The sequence below is a fragment of the Rattus rattus genome, chromosome 5 (assembly GCF_011064425.1).
Source record: "Rattus rattus isolate New Zealand chromosome 5, Rrattus_CSIRO_v1, whole genome shotgun sequence".
NCBI lineage: Eukaryota > Metazoa > Chordata > Mammalia > Rodentia > Muridae > Rattus > Rattus rattus.
Genome location: NC_046158.1, coordinates 129,956,890 through 129,979,072, shown reverse-complemented (window position 1 = coordinate 129,979,072; position 22,183 = coordinate 129,956,890). Strand labels below are relative to the sequence as shown.

The 22,183-nt window shown below is 42.0% G+C and overlaps 1 pseudogene; it reads right to left on the bottom strand.

Annotated features, from left to right (window-relative positions):
• Positions 1-226: 226 nt before the first annotated feature.
• LOC116901032 lies at positions 227-1,546 on the bottom strand (annotated as a pseudogene).
• Positions 1,547-22,183: the final 20,637 nt, after the last annotated feature.

Here is a 22,183-nt window from a genome sequence, read left to right as displayed (position 1 = left end):
ATGAGGCCTTTTTAAAAATCATGAGGGGCTGGGGATTTAGCTCTGCGGTAGAGCGCTTTACCTAGGAAGCGCAAAGGCCCTGGGTTGGTCCCCAGCTCCGAAAAAAAAAAGAACCAAAAAAAAAAAAAAATCATGGGCCCCCTCTCCAAATCTCTCTTACAGGGAGAGCAGAAGGGCCCTTCCTAGGAAGGGGGTGTTGGGATAAAACAGCGGCAATGGGGCCCCATCAGTCTCTGGCCAGGTGGTAGATGTGGTGCTGAGTTCTGGTGGAGACGTCAAAGACGTAGGCAGTACACAGCATCAGTTCCGGAGTGTCCCTGTTTGTCACGACCTGGAGGATGGTGAAGTTCTCCAGGATACTGTTCATCATGTAGCGTTCAGGCAGCAGATGGAGCTTGTGCAGGAAGTTAACCAGGTATTTACACATGGGAGAGCGCAGCAGGCGGTACACAAAGCACCTGCCCTCCATCTAGGCCCGCTCAGTCTCCACCTTCTCCACCACTTGCTTGCCAAAGGAGCAGACCTTGGAGGAGCAGGTAAGTGTCATGAGCTCCTGGCTCTCCTACTGACTGCTCACTCCATAGAAGCCACCAGCGCCTCCACTGCTCCCTGCCTCCTTGGCACTTGGGGCCCCAGTTCAGGTCTGCCCAGAGCTTGACCAGGAAAAATGCATGTGGTGGCCCCGGTCATACAGCTCCGGGAGACCGCCCTTTTTCTCAGGGAATTTGTCATAGATCTGCCGCACGTCCACACTCTCCAGGGGTGGGGCTCTAGGGCTGCTGACTGATGTGGACAAACAGCTGTCTCTGGAACGAGTCAACTGCATCTGGTGGCTCCACAAACGCTGAGAACTCTACCAGCTGCAGGTGCACAGTGCCCAGGGCCGGAACCTGCCAGACTGGGGGAGACGGAGCGGGTGGGGGCAGGGGTGAGAGGGCTGGGGGCAGCTTGTACCTTGGTAGGTCAGTGGCTGGGGGCGTCAGTGACATGGAAAATGGTGCTTGTGAGAAGGGCTTCATGTCTGGAACATTCCATGTTGGCCCAGAGCTCCCTGACCAGAACTGGAAAAGCTCGGTGGCCTGAAGTCCAGAAGGACCCAGCTTGGCCTGGAGGGAAGGTGCAGAGATGAGTTGTGCTGAAGACATGGTGGCCATGGTCTGGAAGGCCTTGTCCTTGGAGACTTGGTCCTTCAGTTTGGACTGAATTTCTCTCGATTTCCTTCGAGCCAAAACCTGGATGTGACTAGAGACCTGCTTTTGAGTTCTGGTCTTCCCTGTCCTCAGCTTGATGTAACGGGCAATGAGTTCGATCCAGTCATACATCTTGCCCTCATCTGACAAGATGATCTTGCGACGACCACAGGGAGGGTAGATTGTCAGGGCCTCCTGAAAACTGCTCGATGTCAGGGCTCCACACACCTTCTGCATGGGGGCTCCCGTCACCTCCAACACCCTCACTGCCTCCGGTGCCCTCCTCGCTGCCTTCCTTACTACCTGTCCAGCCCCCTGCCATCATTCAGGGGGGCCCCAGTTCGGGGATCCTCCATCTGGGCCTCCCGGCCTGGGCTGGAGAGCTGCGCCTTGTTTTGTTTTGTTTTGTTTTGTTTTGTTTTGTTTTGTTTTGTTTTTTACTGAGGTACATTTTCTGTATGCAAAATGCTGGGCCTGTTTCCATATCCAGTGTGTTAGTCTAAGTCTTTTTATTGAGGAATTGCGTGCATTGATGTTGAAAGATATTAGGGATCAATGATAGTGCTTCCTGTTATTTTTGTTGTTAGGGGTGGAATTATGTTTATGTGGTTATCTTCTTGTGAAAGAAGATTAACTTCTTGCTTTTTCTTGGGTGTAGCTTCCCTCCTTGTGTTGGAGTTTTCCATACATTATCCTTTGTAAGGCTGGATTTGTGGAAAGATATTTTTTAAATTTGATTTTGTCATGGAAAATCTTTCTTCCTCCGTCTATGGTAATTGATAATTTTGCTGAGTATACTAGCCTGTGCTGGCATTTGTGTTCTCTTAGGGTCTGTATGACATCTGCCCAGGATCTTCTGGCCTTCATAGTCTCTGGTGAGAGGTCTGGTGTAATTCTGATAGGTCTGCCTTTATATGTTACTTGAACTTTTTTCCTTACTGCTTGTAATTAATAGTTTTTCTTTGTTTTGTGCATTTGGTGTTTTGACTATTATATGATGGGAGGAATTTCTTTTCTGGTCCAATCTGTTTGGAGTTCTGTAGGCTCCTTATATGTTTGTGTTCATCTCTTTCTTTAGGTTAGGTGAGTTTTATTCTATAATTTTGTTGATAATGTGAACTGGCCCTTTGAGTTAGGAATGTTTACTCTCCTCTCTACTTATTATTCTTTGTCTTGGTCTTTTTTTCATCATGTACTGGATTTCCTGCATGTTTTGGGTTAGGAGCTTTTTACAGTTTGCATTTTCTTTGACTGTTATGTCAGTGTTTTCTATGGTGTCTTATGCATCTGAGATTCTCTCTTCTATATCTTGTATTCTGTTGGTGATGCTTGCATCTATGTCTCCTGATCTCTTTCTTACATTTTCTATCTCCAGAAGTGTTTTTCTATTTCCATTTTTATATCCTAGATTATTTTGTTTATGTTTTCCTGTATTTCTTTTAGGGATTTATGCATTTTCTCTTTAAGGGCTTCTACCTGTTTACCAGTGTTCTCCTGTATTTCTTTAAGGGAGTTATTTATGTCCTTATTAAAGTCCTCTATCATCATCATGTGATGTGATTTTATATCAGAATCTTGCTCTTCCGGTGTATTGGGCTATCCAGAGCCTGCAGTGGTAAGAGTACTGGGTTTTGATGATGCTAAGTCACCTTGTTTTTGCTGCTTATGTTCTTTCGATTGTCTCTTGGCATCTGGTTATCTCTGGTGTTAGCTGGTCTTGCTGTCTCTGACTGGATCTTATCTCTCCTCTGTGCCTATAAGCCTGGGTCTGTCAGTGTTCCTGAGATACAAGTCATCTCTGGGCAGAATTGGGGTGTGTTGAGCTCTGGGGGGCATAGGATGGGCTTTGGGAAGTTCATGTCCCTGGCTGTTAGGTGTTTTTTTGTGGCCCCAGTCAGATCCCACTTGAGTCAGGTATTGGGACAGTAGTGGTGGTCTCACCTGCGAGCTTAGGTGTGTCAGCACTTCTGGGGGACAAGCTATCTCTGGGCAGGGCATGATTAGGATGCAGAGAGTTGTGGCACAAGGTCAGCTCCCAATATCCATCATTTTCATATGTGATCATCTATCAGGTTAGAATATGCCATCCATTTCAGAATCATGAACACAGAGCCAGGCTGCTCACCCTGAGTTCAAGGACAGATTGATCTAAATATTCAATTCTACAGTAAGACACCTCAAAAACAAACATTAAAGATAAAAATAATCTTACTTTTTGTTTTAGACTCTGTCCTCTTGCTGTATAGAGGGCCCATGAACATATAAAATCTTATAAAAAAAGAATCACTATTTTATACTTTTTTGCAGTGTCAGAGTATTTGTCCATTATCATCATGTCAGGGAGCATTGCAACTTGCAAGCAGACATGGTGCTATAGAGTAAGAGACTTCTGATCTAGATCCATAGGCACTAGACAAACAGAGATACTTCATTTATGAAATCTCAAAGCCCATCGCCAGTGACATACATTCTCCAAGAAGGCCATACCTACTAATTCTTTCATATATTGCTACTACTTAAGCATTCAAATATATGAGCCTATGGGACCCATTCTTATTCAAACTACTATATTCCATTTCCTGGTCCCAGAGACTTGTAGCCATGTTATATGCAAAAATGCATTCAGTCCAACTTCCAAAGTCCCCATGGTCTATAACAATCTCAACATTGTTTAAATCTCTGACGTTCAAAATCTCTCCTGAGGTTAAGCACTATCTTTTATTAGTGACCCCTGTAAAATAAAAAATGTAAAAGCAGATCACATACATCCAACACACAATGGTACAGCATATATATATATATATGTATATATATATATATATATAATTTATATATACAAACAGAGATACTTTTGTATATATGTGCAAAATGGTGGTATGTGAGCATAGTCAGGAACCACTCCAAGACCTGAAATCAGCAGGGCAAACTCCAAACTTTGCATCTTCATGTCTGATGTCAAGGGCTCTTTAGATCTACAAATACTTTCAGCTTTCTTGTCTGCAATATACTTCTCTTCCTTGGGTGGATTCCATACTTAGTCTTTAGCTTTCCATGGCAGATATCATATGACTCTGGCATTTCCAACATCTGCAATCTCCCAGGCAATCCAGGCTTTACCTTCACAGCTTCATAAAAAAAGCCTCTCTTGGTCTCTATTCGGTGACATTCTTGATAAACAACTGATCTAACGACTTTAGTCACACTGGAAAAATTCCATACCCCTTTCTTGTATCCTTGATTCTAAAGTCAGATCCACATGGTCAAAGCTGCCAAGTTCTATTTTGTGCTGGGGTTACAACATGGCCACCCAGTTCAATAAAAGCTATACCAGATTTCTGTTTCCAATGGTTTCTTCCACTGCGTAAGCTTTTCTTTAATTCCTTTACACAAGTTGGAAAGACCTGTGTGGGGGTCTTTCCCCAAGATCACCACTCTCTTTATTCCATTTAGAATCAGGCTTTTCTTTCATCTGTTTATCAGCTTGAGAATAGTACTTAGCTCCATTATACTACCTGGTGCTCCTCTTCTCCTCAAACTGTACATGTCTTATTTTTCCAAACTTAGCTTGCTCCTTTTCATTGTAGTTCTCCACATATCTGACCATTAACAACCATACAACACAGTCAATTTCAATGGTGGAATTTGCTGGGATCCAGAGAACTTAGGTATTCCCGCTCCTCCAGCTCTGTCATCTGTAACACATAACTTCTCTTTTGGTCAACTACATTCCATGCCTGTGTCTTTCCTCAAAGAATGACCCATGGTCCACCTATCCTTGATCTCTGATCTCCTGTGTATGGTTTTCTATTTTACCTTATTAAAACTGTGTTAGAGTGGCCGGAAAGATTGCTTAGTGGTTAAGTACACTGCCTCCTCTTCCAGAGGATTCAGGATTGGTTCCCAGGACCCACATGGTATCTATAACTACAGGTCCATTTGAAGGATAAGGCAAAATGATTGGGTATAAACTAGTATCTGGCATCAATTTGCACTAGTGAGAGACTTCAATTACATTTGAAAATTAGTCATACAAAACTATACTTCTGTTCCCAAAGGGAATGTGAGGCACTTGTTTTAGTTACTCCCTCTTGACCACAAATAAATACCTGACAGCAGGGGATGTAAGAAATGAGAATTATTTTCTAGTTTATAACTCCAGGGTAAATACTTCATTATGGTGGGAAGACATGGAACAGAGTTGGGCATATAGCTCCAGAGTCGAGTCTAAGAACAATAATTATATAAAATAGAGATTATCAGCATCTATAAAAGTTTGAGAACTTTACCATAACTTATTTCCTCCAAGGAGGCCCCATTGCCTAAAGGTACTACAAACTGCAAAATAGCATCATCAGCTTGGGATCCACTACTTAACACATAAAACTTGAGAGGACATTTCACATTCAAAGTGTTGTAGAGTTAGTCCTAGAGAAGTAGTTTTCAACTTCCCTATTGCTTTGACAAGTTAATACAGTTTCTCTCGTGTTCTGAAGCCCCTCACTATAAAATTATTTTGTTGCTACTTCATGGCTGTAAGCTTTCTACTGTTATAAATTGTAATGTAAATATCTGATAAGCAGGATATTTGGTATACACACCCTTGTGAAATTGTCCTTTGAAACTCAAGAGGGTCCATGACCCACAGCTTGAGAAGCTATGTTAAGAAGCCTACTATGTGTTTTTATTGTCTTGTAACACAGATTAGATTGACTAAAACTCCAAGTGACCATCTAATATTCTAATAAATTCTTTTCCAATCTATAATAGCGGAACAAAGAATATTATGAATCAGGGTATTTAGTCTATATTACTGGAAACACTATGTAAGTGTGTTACATCAAAGTAAGCAAATCTCTGTTAGAAGCGTTAGATAGGAACTCAAATCAATGTTCGTCTATGTGGGGACCACATAGCATGACATGGATGACATCGGAGACCCTAAGAAGCAGGAAACATATCCCTCTAGGGCACCCACCATCAGGAATAAGGCCTGCCTCAGCAGGCCTGAGTTGCTCATCTGTAGAGAGGTTGTTCCCATTTCTCCTGACCTTAGCCCTGGACAATGGGTGCATAGATCTTATTTGCAAGTGACTGCTCTGGAGAGCAGTTGGCCTTGGTACACATAAATATTCTATTATATTTGATTTTCCTATTTCTTTCTCCTTTTGCTCTGGTGAATTCTGTGAAATTAGATGTTCCTAGATATAATGATTCTTAACAATCAAAAACTGGGGCATGTGAGAACAGACAGCACAGTCCTCATGGCCCAGGTGCATGCTGTGAAAGCGGTTCTGGGAATTAACCTAACAACCCCGGTGGCGCTCTCATTTTGGGAACAATGTAGTTACTGCACTAATGGTAGTGTCCTATTAACGTTCGACTTACAAACAATATTTGAAGAAATTGTGTTTAGATATAAATTAGAAAATGAAACAGAGTCATGTATGGGTATTCTTTAATTCAAGGTAGATGGTAGACTCTACCAAGAGGAAAGGACTCCTCCAAGAGGAAAGAAATATATATTTTTGAACCTGATATTCTTTTCTTTTTCCTTGATATTTTTTCTTGGATATTTTTTATTTACATTTCCAATGTTATTCTCTTTCCTGGTTTCCCATCCATAAGGCCCCTATACCATCCTCCCCACTTCTATAAGGGTGCTCCCCCTCCCCAAATACTGACCCTTCCTGCTTCCCCACCCTGACATTCCCCTACATTAGGAGGTCCAGCCTTGGCAGGACCAAGGGCTTCTCTTTCAATTGGTACCCAACAAGGCCATCCTCTGCTGCATATATAGCTGGAGCCATGGGTCTGGCCATGTGTACTCTCTGGGTAGTGAGTTAGTCCTGGGAGCTCTGGTTGGTTGACATTGTTGTTCTTATGGTGTTGCAAGTTTCTTCAGCTCCTTAAATCCTTTCTCTAACTCCTCCAATGGAGATCCCCTTCTCAGTTCAATGGTTTGCTGCTAACATTCACCTCTGTATTTGACATGCTTTGGCTGTGCCTCTCAGGAGACAGCTATATCTGACCCTGATGTTTTTATACCTAGAGAGGGAAGTTGGAGATACAGTCCTTCTGTATTATGACAGTGTTGTTTAAAATATTGGGACACTGAGAAAGGAAAAGGCTATTGAGGTTATAAAATGAGTTGTTCACATTTGAGAGTGCTCCCTAGTCTTCCTTGGAAATGCGTGCATAAACCATGTGCCTGGCTGGGGAAAAGGGAAGTTTGAATCTTTGCAGGTAACAATCTTAATTCTTAATTTTTTAATGGGATATGGTCATTCTTTTGACATTGACATATCTGGTAATGATTACACAATATCTATTTCCCCCTTTGAGTGAGACTAAAAGACTGTGATTAGTCAGAGGCAAAAGTGTAATCTCAAGCCCTAGACAGCCTGGCAGCTTGTACCTGCTAAAAGTTGTCAGTGTGTTATTTACATGCCTTCCAGATATCCCTGCTTCCAGTTGAGACCCTGATCCTGTGTTAAGGTTGCACCCTGGCAAGTCTATCTGTGGGTGCATGGATAAACTCTAAAACATGATGGTTATAAAGACTGGGACCACTATACATGTTACATGGCTCTCAGGAATGAATTACCCACAGCAACAGCACCGAGTTTACAATATCCTGTCCACCTTCTTTGGATAATTTGTAAATAGAAGTTCTTGCTACAAAACTATCTACACTGGTCATATTACAAACATTTGTCTTGTCTTTTAGAAAATGAGTCTAGGTCCCGACATCAGCAGAGGAATTCTGCTTGACCAGAGGGAACATTGGCCACTAGAACTTCAGGTAGGAAGGCTGCATGAGGAACCCCCACACTCTTTCAATGCCTCTTACCCTTAACTATCCATTTCTCCTCCTTACCTTGTCCCACCAGAGCAACCCTGCTCTACCAGAGGTCATGCCAACCAGAACTCCAGATATGTTGCCCACTTGGGAATTGCTCTCGTTCTTTTCATTTCCCCACAATACAAATTGAGGGGATTCTGGAAATGATAAATCTCCATAAGGAAATGAAAACTACAGACCCAGCTGCCACCAACATAATACAAGAGATGGAAGAGAGAAACTCATGTATGGATGATGCAAGGGGAGAAATAGATACATCAGTCAATGTAAATCTAAAAAATAAACAAAAAAATGTTTCTTTTTCAGACAGGGTTTCTTTGTGTAGCCCTGGCTGTCCTGGAATTCCCTCTGTATACCAGGCTGGCCTCCAACTCACAAAGATTCTCCTGCCTCTGCCCTATAAGTGCTGAGATTAAAGGCATGAGCCACCACCCCCAGGCTTTCACAAATTTCTTGAAGCACTATAACAAGTTAATTTCTGAGACTGTCAGTCTCATACTTCTTCTGAGTCATCAGGGTGAAGATGAAATGAACTGAGCTGGAGAGATGGCTCAGTGGTTAAGAACACTGACTACTCTTCCAGAGGTCCTGAGTTCAAATCCCAGCAACCACATGGTGGCTTCAACCATGTGTGGTAAGATCAGATGCCCTCTTCTGGTGTGTCTGAAGACAGTTACAGTGTACTTATATACAATAAATAAATCTTAAAAAAAAAAGATGAACTGAACTGAGAATCAGACTTTTTGCACCTTACTGCTATAAATGGCATGTATATGGAGCTAAATAGATGGCTCAGCTTCTAAGAACACTGGCTTTTCATCCTCAGTGCTTGGTTTTGATTTGCCCCCTCTATAAGGCAGCTCACAACTGTCTGTAACTCCAGTCCTGGAGAATCAGACACCCTTTTCTAACTACTGCTAGGAAGTTGGATGCAATTGGAATACACATTGGCAAAACATATGCATGGAAATTAAATTAATTTTAATGAAAAGTTATAAAATGTACACGAAGAAAGCCTGTCTTACAACATGGAGTCATATATATCACATATATATCTGTCTTTACACCACTTGCATACTGATGTCCAAAGAGGCCAAAAGAGTGCATCATATTTTCTCTACTTGGAATTGTGTTGGAAGCAATGCCCTTGAAACCCTCCATTATTGATGTTAATATTATAGTTAGAGTTAAGAATGACTGGGTTCATGGAAAATTCCCAGCCAGCTGCATAAGACTAGTACAAATCTGGTGGTCAGGATGAATAATGATTTGATAAAGTTCTAACCTTGCTGAGAAACACATCTGACAGCAAGATGCCCAATGTGCTGACTTGTCACCTTTCTAAAAAACCAACATCCTGTTGACATCAGCTGACCACACGAATACTGTGTCCTTGGCCTGAATAAATGTTTCACATTTCACACACCCCCCGTTACCCCTCTTATGGTATAAATTCAGCCTTGGGAAAAATATAATTGTTGCCTTGATCAGACCCTTGTCTTGGCATCTTTCTTCACATCTCTTGTCCCCCATTCTCTTCCAGGTACCCTCTGTACCCTCATTGACAAATGGCACCCAGAGTGCAGCTGTTTGGAGGTCTCCTGGAGGAGAGCGTCGTCCCCCATGAATAGACAGGCCTGTCTTCCTTCTTTGTTGGAGCCTTTGCTCCCCCCTAGGAGCTTTTGCTCCCCGGCTTCTGGCTACCATGGACCGCCCGACTTTGGTTCAGAAGCTTGGTGTATTTCTCCCCGGACAACGCAGATCTCAGTGGTGAGTGATGGGACAAGTATTCTACAGTCACCTTTTGTGACAAGACTCAGGGAGACATTCAAGATGTGAGTAATAGGGTTAAGAAAAAAAATTTAAAGAAATACTTAGACTTTGTAGGAAATATTTGACCATGATTCCCCCAGGAGGGAACAATTGATACAAAAATATAGTGCAGAATTAGTGATTGTTTCATGGGTCAGCTAACCCTGTTGCTGGATCTGCCCTCTGTAATGAATAAAAGTTGTGTGCTTTTTGGGTTTGAGGTTGCCTCTCCCTGCGTGGATGAGCAACCCCATGTACGTGGATTAAAAACCTTATACCCTCATGCTATTGCAGCGGTCACTTTGTCAATCTGTGCTCTGTGGGTTGCGCTCCTGAGGTAAGGCCACTATGGGGTCTTACAACATTTTGGTGCATCAGCCGGGAACTGTGCTTTCCCCAAACCACAATTGGCGAGGAGATTGGAGGTAAGCTCCAGCAAATCTGTGTTTTGTGTTCTGTGTTACTTTCTGTTTTGTCTCTGTGTCATATTGTCTCATCTTTGTTTCATGTTGTCTTGTGTTGTCTGCATCTGCTGTCTGAAGGGTACGAGTCCCTTCAGAGGGGGCTTCGAGTTCCCCGTGGAGAGGGGTTGGATTCCCCTCGGTGGTTGCTGTGGGTCCCGTGAAGGGCTTACGGCTGTGACAGGAGGATGTGCTAGTTGTCACAGGCCACAGTCTCTAGAGGATGTTCTAGGAGGAGAAAGGAATCTAGAATCCCGTTGGGAGGTGGGATCAGACAGTCCGCCTCATCCCAGAAGCAGCTAAGGTTAAGTTGCAGTTTGGGCCAGGTCCTGAAAGGTATCAGGCATCTGTTAGGATGCCTTGTCTTGGTCTGGTTTGTATAATTTGTTTTCTGTTGTATTGTCATGTATGTTTCTTTTGTTTCATTTTTGGACTTGGACTGATGACTGTGTTTGAAATCATGGAACTGTTTGTCTTGTCCATCAAAGAGTTTTCCTTGGTCCTCTTGGTGCTTAACTTGGAAATAATTTGCTTGAGAGAAATTGCTTTCTGCCAGGGAGTTTTGTCTTTGTCTCTTGAGCCTCCTCTCCAAGGAGAGATGCCCCTCCCTTTGATCCCCTTGACCAGGTTAGCTGCTTTAACAGTTCATCACACATGGACTCCATGAGTGACCCTGCCTGAAGCAGGCATTAACAAGAACCTGACAGCTTTGCCTTGGATCCTGAAGAAAGGATCTCCCTGTTGCTTAGACATTCATAGTTTCTAAGGAAGGAACAGCACAGAGTGAGGAAGTGTGGGGCTAAGGGTGGCAGGCGAGTGGGCCTGCTAGCAAGCAAGCTGCAGGCTATGCGTGGGCAGTGGCGCAGCTCAGGCCAAGTTGGGTTAGAGGAGTTTCAAGGTGATGAGTCTGGCCAGGGCTGATGCTTTGACAGCCAAAAGATAGTGGGGAGTTAGTGATTATTTTAAAGACTATTATGAGACTTTTGGCCCTTAAAAAAATTCCAGTTGCTGTCTTCAGTTACTGGTATCTTATTAATGATATCCTTAGGACTATCCCTGCAGCAGCCAGTTCCTGCCCCTGTGGTCAAAATGCCCCAGGTTACGGGGCAGAGGAGCCCCTAAGGTAGTTTCAGAAAGAGTCTGCAGCAGACTGAGAGGAACTTTGTTTTGCCAGACAGAATTCGGAACAGGCTTTTGCTGTGTTTACTCTAGGATGATAACAGGAGAACGTCTTGGCAGGGGCTCTTCAGCTTACTCCAACTGGAGGCTGTGGCCAAGGTCAGGATCAATGTTTCTTTTCCATGGACCTCTAACCCAGTGAGACAACTTGGTGAAGGGCTGGGGACTGCTACTGAAGTCCTGGAATTTAGAGGCACGGGGAAGGCTATACTTCTATTAAAGATCAATAATCCAGTGTTAGCAAACTCTTTATTGGATGTAAGAGACAGGAAGCCCGCCTCAACTGTGACTCCTGCCTCAGGAATGGTAGCAGAAAGAGTGCTCATAGCCAGTTATCTCTGACTATAGCTTACTCTCTGATATCCGAGGCTTCAATCGGATCACACACCCCTGGGCAAGCCTCCTTCGATATTCAGATGCTATTTTCTCCTGGTCTTTTAGCTCAAGGTATCCAGGCGTGTCTGACAGCCTGGAAGAAACTTCCCCCCTAAATCTGACGAGTCATACAATTCTTTTTTCAGCCACTTGGCATCTAGCACCCAGGTCCTAACCATCTCTCCATCCTTTTGTTATTAGTTCTTACTGGAAACCCAGTGACATTTGGAGGCTGAGTCTCTTGAGAGGCAGAGCCACCGAGTTGACACTGAAGGGAGGTACCCCTTAAGGGAGAATCTAAGTCCAGAGAGACAGCCCGTAACAGACTCCAGCTGCCCCTCTGCTCACCTTTCTGTTTCACAGGCACAAAGCTTGCTCTCATTTTTGCACTGGCCTTTTCGTCCCAAGAAAGCTTCCTGGTTTAGCTGTGTGACTGAATGATACTTGTCACCTGATCTGGTTGTTCTGCCAGCTCTCACTGGGCCATCCTCTAGCTTTCTTGCCTGGCCCCTTTCCCCTGTTCTTACAAATTTTATCACCTAATACACTGTGTTGTTTGACTTATAATATCTCCCGTCCTACTAATATGCATGTCCCAGATTCCTATTGTGAAGGTTCTAATTCTAAAACAAGGGGATGGTGCATCTCCCTAAATATTAAATTAACCTCCACTGGTTGAAACCAGGATTGGACATGTGGATATACTCGGGATCTTAGAATGTTTCAATCTGGTGCCAATACAGGGATTTTTATTTACCATAAAATTGTTAAAAGAGCCTGTACATTCCTACTCCCCGGCTTCTGGGCACTCATCCCAAAAAGGAGCCCATGGAGGTGCTGAACACAGAGCAGGGTGCACACGACTTCATCTACAGCCTGCACTCCACCAAGAGGAGCTGCTTGCTCAAAGAACTGCACCACATTGAAGTCCATTGCCATCGCACAAGAAGAACTGGAAGCTCTGCCACCCACTCCAGGACGCTGAGATATGTATTCTTCCACAATGTGATACCTTTCGTAGGGTTTGGCTTTTTGGATAACTCAATTATGATTGCTGCAGGAACCCAAATTGAATTGTCTATTGGAATTATTTTGGGAATATCAACAATGGCAGTCAACATGTTATCTTTCTTTTTCTATGTATCAACATATTATTTAACTTTCAGTCATTGATACTGTACTGTACTGAGTTGGGGTTTGCTTATTTCTTACATAACATGCACAGGATACATATTTATGTCTTTATTTTTTCCTGATGGTTATAATTCAATGCTGAGGTTTCTCCAAATTATTTAAGATGTTAATATCAGTTAAAGTTGTAATTCTCTGCCTGGTAGCATCCCTTCTGTGATATTTCATGGTAATCATTTATAATCATATAAGTTCATTCAATTTTTAAACTTCCACATCTATCCAAAATGGAGCAATGTTTTAAGTGTATCTGACTTTTTAAATTTTGACCCACACTGTCTTTAAGAGTCAGTGGTTAATTAGAAAGAACAATTGTCTGGCCCCCCTTTTACATAAACCATACATGCTAACAAGGGTACTTATTTCTGATTCCCTTTAATTTCCCAACTTTGAGCAATCACAGTGACTTCTGGTTTGTGAGAGAAAGGCAGTGCTTGGCTACTTCCTGTGTCTTAGAATATTGTTAAAGAAAGCATGAAACACGTCAGAAAAGACTTAGAAAAGAGAAAATGAAGAGGAAAAAGCTGAGAGCCGATATCAAAATTGGTTCTTCACCTCTCCTTGGTTGTCCACCCTACTTCCCTCCCTGTTGGGCTCCCTAGTAGGCCTTCTTTTGCTTATATCTTTTGGTCCTTGGACATTTAATCATTTAACCAGCTTTATTAAACAATAGGTAGATAATGTAGCAGCAAAACCTATTCAGGTATATTATCATAGGCTAGCTATGGAGGATGCCTTTAATGAGGGCCAAGCTCACCTACACATCTCCTCTCAGCCCAGGCAAGGACATTTTTGTCCTTCAGTCAAACGAGGTCAACATTCTTCTCTGCCTGCTGTCCTGATACCTTTGCTGAAATATCAACGAATTGTCACCGCTGCATGCTGAGCTGCACAGTCAACGACAGGTATGAGAGTGATATATTTACAAATAAAGGGCCTAAGACATGAGGGCTGCCATTAGCTGCTGCCTTATCCCATGATGGACCCTGGCCACAAGATTCTTTTGGCCATGTGACAAATATCACTCCAACCTAAGACAGACACAGTTCCCGAGGGGCTCCAGGACAGCATGGCCATTTGGTCACCTTTTCATTTGATTATAAAGAAGGGGGAGATGTTGGGAGCAATGCCCTTGAAACCCTCCATTATTGATGTTATTATTATGGTTAGAGTTAAGTATGACTGGGTTCATGGAAAATCCCCAGCCAGCTGCAGAAGACTTATACAAATCTGGTGGTCAGGATGAATAATGATATGATAAAGCTCTGACCTTGCTGAGAAATACATCTGACGTCAAGATGCCCAATGTGATGACCTGTAACCTTTCTGAGAAACCAACATCCTGTTGACATCAGCTGACCACATGAATACTGTGTCCTTGGCCTGAATAAATGTTTCACATTTCACCCCCTCCCTCTGTTACCCCTCTTATGGTATAAATTCAGCCTTGGGAAAAAATATAATTGCTGCCTTGATCAGACCCTTGTCTTGGCATCCTTCTTCACATCTCTTGTCCCCCATTCTCTTCCAGGTACCCTCTGCACCCTCATTGACAGAATTGCATAAATTTCTGAGCCATTGGGTGTACGTGCTAGGAACCAAACTTTGATAGGCAACAAGGATAGTATTACATTCCCACCTGTCTTACTCACAAATATGTCAGCATAATAATGCAGAAGAGAAGACTGCCCCATTATTCCTGTCTTCTATCACCTGAAGGTGATGAAAGCCTTTGCTCCATGGCATTGATTCAATGGACCTCTAGCCCTATTGAATGGACTCCCCACATTGCTTATTGTCATTGCCATCACACGTCTCTTTATATGACTAGAGACAACATAGGTTTAATAACAAGAGATGTAGGTGGACTAATCATATTGGGTAAGGTTCTGTAATTTGTGATATGTATTTTGGGGGTGGAGTTAAAGACAGGTTTTCTCTACATACATATGACTGTCCTGGCACTCAGTATCTGGACCATGTTGGCCTCAAACTCGGAGAGATCCACCTGACTGAGCTGAGGTTACCAGCTTACACCACTGTGCCCTGCTGAGGTGTGTTTTTGAAATGACATACTTCTGAATCAAAAAATGAAGATAATTTAAGCAGGAACAGTCTTTGTTTTGATGAACAGTAACTCTTTCCAATATTCTACAATGTATTTAATTTCAACTGGCAAATCATTTCATAAGGTCTCAATGTCTTAATTATTTTCTTTGCCTTGTTAATTTTAGCTTTTTTTCTTTTATTGCATATTTTCTTTATTTACATTTCAAGTGTTATCCCCTTTCCCAGTTTCCCCTCTGGAAACCTCCATCCCCTCCCCTCCCCCTGCTTCTATGAGGGTGCCCCTCCACCCACCCACTCCTTCCTATCTCTCCACCCTGGCATTCCCCTCCACTGGGGCATCAAGCCTTCATAGGAACAAGGGCCTCTCCTTCTATTGATACTCAATGAGGGAATCCTCTACAAATGTAACTGAAGACATGAGCGACTCCGTGTGTATTCTTTGGTTGGTTGTTTACTCCCTAGAAACTCTGGGGTGCCTGGCTGGTTGATATTGCTGTTTTACCTGTGGGGTTGCAAGCCCCTTCAGCTCCTTCAGTGCTTTCTCTAACTCCTCCACTGGGGATTCTGTTCACAGTCCAATGGTGGCTGCGAGCATCCACCGCTATATTTGTCAGGCTCTGCCAGAGCCTCTCAGGAGATAGCTATATCAGGCTCCTGATAGCATGCATTTCTTGGCATCTACAATAGTGTCTGGGTTTGGTGACTATATATGTGATGAATGCCCATGTGGGGCAGTCTCTGGATGGCCCATCTTCAGTCTTTGCTCCATATTTTGTCTTTGTACTTCCTCACATGAGTATTTTGTTTCCCCTTCTAAGAAGGACTGAAGTATCCACACTTGGTCTTTCTTCTTGAACTTCATGTGGTCTGTAAATTGTATTTGAGCTTTTGGGCTAATATCCACCTATCAAAGAGTGCATGCCATGTGTGTTCTTTTTTGATTGGGTTACCTCACTCAGGATGAAGCAAATTTGTAAGTAATTTTAGCTTTTTAAAATGTTATACGTGGGGTCTGGGGAGATGGCTCAGTGGTTAGATGGTTAGGAGCACTGACTTCCAGAGGTTCTGAGTTCAAATCCCTGCAACCACATGGTGGCTCACATCCATCTGTAATGAGTTCTGTAATCAGATAGCTACAGTGTATTTATATATAATAAATAAATAAATCTTTAAAAAATGTTTTGTGTGTATAGTCTTGTGCCACAGTGTGTATCTCTCACTCAGAGGGCAACTTACCGGTGTGAATTATTACTTCCTCTATGTGAGTTCTAGAGATCAAAACCAAATAGCGAAGTTTGTCAGAAAGTGACCCCATTGGCCCTTTTTTTTCTGGCTAAAAACTTTGTGTGTGTGTGTGTGTGTGTGTGTGTGTGTGTGTGTGTGTGTGTGTGTGCGCGTGCTCGCATGTGCGTGCTATAATCCAGGTGTTGAAGAAACAGAAAATGTAGTAGTCATGTGGATCCCCTAGACATTGAACTAGGGTCATCAGGCTTAAGCAGCAATTGACTTTAACCAGTGAGACAGAGTTCTCTGGCATCATTTGTGTGTCTGAGAAAGTGTTCTGAACAAATGTTTAGCCCTCAGAATAAACTGAGACAATCCAAAAATAACAACAACAACAAGAGTAGCAGCAGCAGCAACAACAACAACAAAATAAATGGGAACAGGGCGTGGTAGTATATTTCTTTTTCCCAGCATTCAAGAGGCAGAGTTAGGTGGATCATTGTGAGTTTGAGGTTGGCCAGGTCTCAAAAAGAGATGCAGGACAGCCAGGGATACCTACAAAAACACTGTCTCAAAAATCTCAAAAATGTGTGTGCAGGTGCAGTATAAATATCATGTTCATTTGCAAAAATCTTTTTTATTAAACTTTTCCAGTGTTCCTTCTATCCTTAAATGACAATATGCTTGACAAGATAACTATGTAAGTAGGAGAGAATATTTTACTGAATCAATGTTTCTACAAATCTTATGTGATTGCACTTGAGGTGCCTCATTAGGAAGATAAAGGACTGTGGTATGCAATGCTGTTAACCTGACTTTATCCACCATATAGTGAAGACCAACATGTCCTCACAAAGTTTTCTTCTATGCCACACATATCTGTCATGGAATACAAACCCATGATCACACTACACCACACACACACACACACACACACACACACACACACACACACACACACCAACATTATGGTTATTTTAAAATAAATCACTTGGCACTTACATTATCTCTCATGTCTAGGCAATTCCCTTAGGATTCAACTCTTCAAGACGGAGGGCTAAGGGCATAAGTAATTGGAACATGAAGAAGCAGCATCAAATAACACACACATACCTGTAGCACACCCATCTGTGTTATGAGATGTACAGTGGATTGCTAGATATCTTACTTTTACATATCTACTAGGTAGATGAAAATGATTTTTTCTATCCACACACGAGGTATTCAATGTATGTGACATCATGTTCTAGGAAGCATTTCAACATTAACATTTTTAAATATGGTGGGTCTCTTGTGTGTAGACATCCAGTTTTCCCAGGATCATTTGTTAAAGACCCTTTTCTTCTCCAGTTCATATTTTTGGCATCTTGATCAGGTGTTAAATAGCTGAGGTTACCTGTACACGTATCTGTGTGTTCAACTTACCTCCACTGGATTTCGTGTCTGTTGTTGTGCCAGTGCAACTTTGTTTTTATCTCTGTAATATATGTGGAGCTATAGAACATTAACCTCTCCAGAACTGTTCGTTTGATTCAGGATTGTTTGCTTCTCTGGGTCTTTTTTGGTTCCACATACGTTTTAGGATAGAATCTTCTATTTCTGAATGATGTGCGACTCATTAGGGTTACACTAAATAGCTTTATGCAAAATGATTACTTTCATATTACTGAATCCACCAATTAGTGAGCATCAGATGCTCTATCATTGTAGACGTCTTTCACTTCCTTGGTGAGGTTTAAGTATTTAATTTTCTATGACAGCATTGCAAATGGTATTGTGTTCATCATGTAGTTGTGTATTTGTTGCTTGTGCATAGAAAAGCTGTAGGTTTGTTCAGTCCATTGACTAGAATATTTATCACAAAGCCTTGTTGGATGTTGTCAAAGGCTTTTCATTCCTCTATTGAGATGATAATGTGATTTTTGTCTTTTATTACATTTATTGGCTTGATTAAATGAAGCATCCCTGAATTTCAGTGATAGAATCTACTTAATGTCTATTTGGTCATGGTAGATAGGCTTTGTGATGCATGGCTGTATACTGTCTGAATGGATATTGTTGAGGAATTGGTGGATAGGGGTTGGCAGAAAGAAAGGTAATAGTGGAAGCAGCATACTTCGATTTTAATTTTAAATACATGCCATTACAAGCAAAGACAAAATAACACCCTTGTATGGTAAGGACAACATAAAAATATGTCATCCATCAGAATAAAGTTGGAATTGTCTGAAAGATGTGGTGACTCTGTACCAAATGTAAAGCATACAAATCTCTATAAAAAGAAAAATCATGAATCTTTCATTAGGAGTATGAAGGCCTATGACAATTTCCAACATATGTGGATGACAAAACTCCTGGAAGTACAGCAGTTGAGGGAGCATAGCACATCATGATGAGGGCTATATGATCATACAAGGTTTGTATCCCACTGTACATGCACTATGACTGCTAGAATTACAGGTGTCAGTCAGCCAGTGTGCCTGCACCCCGAGTGCTTGCTTTCAGCAATGAGTGACTATAGTACATCTGTCTGAATGTTTGCTTATAAGTATGAACTTCTCACAGTACCTGCACAGTCAATGCTCGGATACTGGTTTAAATCTCACATAGTACATTCTCAGGCAGTGCTGTGGTTATGCAGAATCCTCCTACAGAAATCCTCCAAGCAATTCCATTAAAATCAGCAATGAGACATGGTCATCCACTATCCACTCTGTTTTCTAATTTATTGGTTACAGCACTCACTAAAACAATAAGGCAAGGCAATAAAATTAAAACAAGTCAACTAGGAAAAACACATTCAGTTTTATGTTGCCTGTTGTAGGTGTTGGGAACTAAACTCAGGTCCTCTAAAAGGACACTGTGTCCTCTTACTCAGAATGCCACGTCCCCAGCTTCATTACTGTCTTTCTTATGCAGCTCTGAACAACTTGCCAAGGTGTCACAGAACAGGATCAGCTGAGTCCTCACACATCAGGCATCAATCATCAATCAAGTAATCCTCCACAGATTAGGCTAAGGACCTCTGTATTTCATTTTTTCAACTGAGGTTCTCTTTTCCAGAAGATTCTAGCTCATATCAAGTTTACAAAAAAAAAATAAAATAAAATAAAATAAAAACCAAACTACAGGCCACAATCCACATATGTACATAGCTGTTAGGTAATGCTATTTAAACTGGAATTTTATTTTGGTTTTCATTTTATTATTTCCTGTTTTGTTTTGCTTTGTTTCTTTTCTAGGCAGGGTTTCTTTATGAAACTGAGCCCTGGTTTTCCTGGACATGCCTTGAAGGCGAGAATGCTCTCAAACTCACCGAAATCCTCCTGCCTCTGTGTCGTGAGTACTAGGATTAAAGGCATGTGCTGCCATGCCGAGCTCCTGGCATTTTATTTTGAATGCATTATGTTGATCAAATCTCACTACATATATGCTGAAATTTTGTTCAAATGTATTGGAAATGAATTCTTTCCCAAAAGTAGTCTTAAAACAAAAACAATTAAGATTTTTCAGTAAAAGTGAATCAGATTTGCAGACGAATTTGTATGATTGTCAAAATACTTAAGTTGCTTCCTTTTCACATCAGAATTAGTAAAGATGCAGTAACCACATGTACAACCTCCCACAACGCATGTAAGGTTGCACTGTATATGAAAAATTCAGGTGTTATAATAAGTCTTTTAGAAAGCTAACTATGTAAATACATCAATAAACACATACATACAACGTTGACTGCAGCAAGGCAGAAATAACATCCTCTCACTTATGAATTCTGGACTGAGAACATTTTTTAACTGATCATGACCTGCATGATCAGATGAGGCAAAAGTGAGACTGTCAGTATTCGGGGATATGATATAATTAGGAAAGGTTGCTCCAAATGAACTGGCAGCAGTGCTTAACAAGTGCTAGAGATTCCAGGGAATACAATGTGTGAACGGGATTCCAAAAAGGACATGTGGCAGACTTCACAGAATTGTAAGAGATACTAAATAACCCTAGGGGCTTTTGCCAGCCTTACACCCACTGCCTCAGGTCAAGAATAGGCCAAGTACCAGCTTCCCACCTTGGGTCAAGGCTAGGCCAAGTTCCATTCTCCACCAACAGTTCTTGGGAGGAACAGGGACATTCTTGAAAACCTGCAGAATATGCTGACTGATAATAAAGTTCATATTTTACATTCCTCCTTTTAGGAATGTCCTCCCTGTTGGTGTTAATGACTCCATGATAATCGGAGATAACACAAGTACAGGAGGCAGAGGTGTGACTAATATCTCAGCAAAATGGTAAATGCTAGGATCTTCAGGACAGCCCTTAAGGCTGTGGAAAAGGCCTCTAAAACCATACACAATTCAAAAATACACAATTTCTCAAAAAATAAGGATAGAATATGAATTATGAGGAGCTTCAAAAATCTAAAGGAACAAGAGTAGGTACGCTGTAAGCCAACTTTTCAGAATGATACTAAGGAAGGAGATAGGAAATAAACAGATTAGAAAGTGGTAATCACAGGAGGTATCACCCAACTAAGTTATTTTGTTTATGCTTCCAAAGGCAGAGGAATTCCTGAGTTCAGGATCAGCCTGGGACAGAGCAAGGTTAGGCCCAGGTATGGTAGAAATGCTAATTTCAGGACTAGGTCTCACCCAGCTAGTTTAACATCTGTGCTTAACGGAGGCAAGCAGATCTCTGAATGCTTTTGTAAAGAAAATGTGTGCTTGCGTCTCTTAAGAATTAAGGGCCTAGGGTCCTGGATGCTGATTCTGATAAGATAATCAAAAGGAAACGTGGAGTAAATAACTGAATTGATATGTAAAATAAAAGACTGGGCTTCTGATCTACAGGAGATGAGAATTTTTTAGAATACCTAGAGAGAATTTCTTGGAGAAGGGTCTTTAGCAGAACATAGAGAGAGCTGTCTGGAGATCTGCAGAGAAAGCAGAACAGAGAGAAAGTAGGCTGGAAAGCCGTCTCCAGCAGAACATAGGCCTCCAGGTTGGACCTAAGATTTGACTGCCAGTCCTTTGTTTTTGCTGCACTGGGGAAAAATTCCTGAACAAAACACCAATGGCTTATGTTCTAGGATCAAAATCGACAAATGGGATCTCATAAAATTGCAAAGCTTCTGTAAGGCAAAGGACACTGTCATTAGGATAAAACGGCAACCAACAGATTGGGAAAAGATCTTTACCAATCTTACATCCATTAGAGGGCTAATATTCAATATATACCAAGAACTCAAGAAGTTAGACTCCAGAGGGCCAAATAACCCAGCCTGATATAGCTGTCTTCTGAGAGGCTCTACCAGAGCATGACAAATACAGATTCGAGTGCTAACAGAAAACCATTGAACTGAGAATAAGGTCCCCATTGGAGGAGTTAGAGAAAGGATTGAAGGAGCTGAAGGGGTTTGCAACCCCATAAGAACCTCAATGCCAACCAACCAGAGCTCCCAGGGACTAAACCACTACCCAAAGAGTAAATATGGACAGACCCATGGCTCTAGCTGCATATGTAGCAAAGGATGGCCTAGTTGGGCACCAATGGAAGGAGAAGCCCTTTGTCCTACCAAGGCTAGACCTCCCCCTTCCCCCGGTGTAGGGTAACGTCAGGGTAGGAAGGGGAAGGGGAACATCCTCATAGACGAAGTGGGAAGGGAGATGGGCTAGGGGCTTATGGAGAGGAAACCGGGAAATGTAAAGAACAACAACAACAAAATCCAATAAAAAAAAAATCCTAACGGGGGAATATCTGTCGTGCTAGGAATGGTGGCACAAAGTGCAGGATTAAATATATACTGCTCTTTATTACAGATTTAG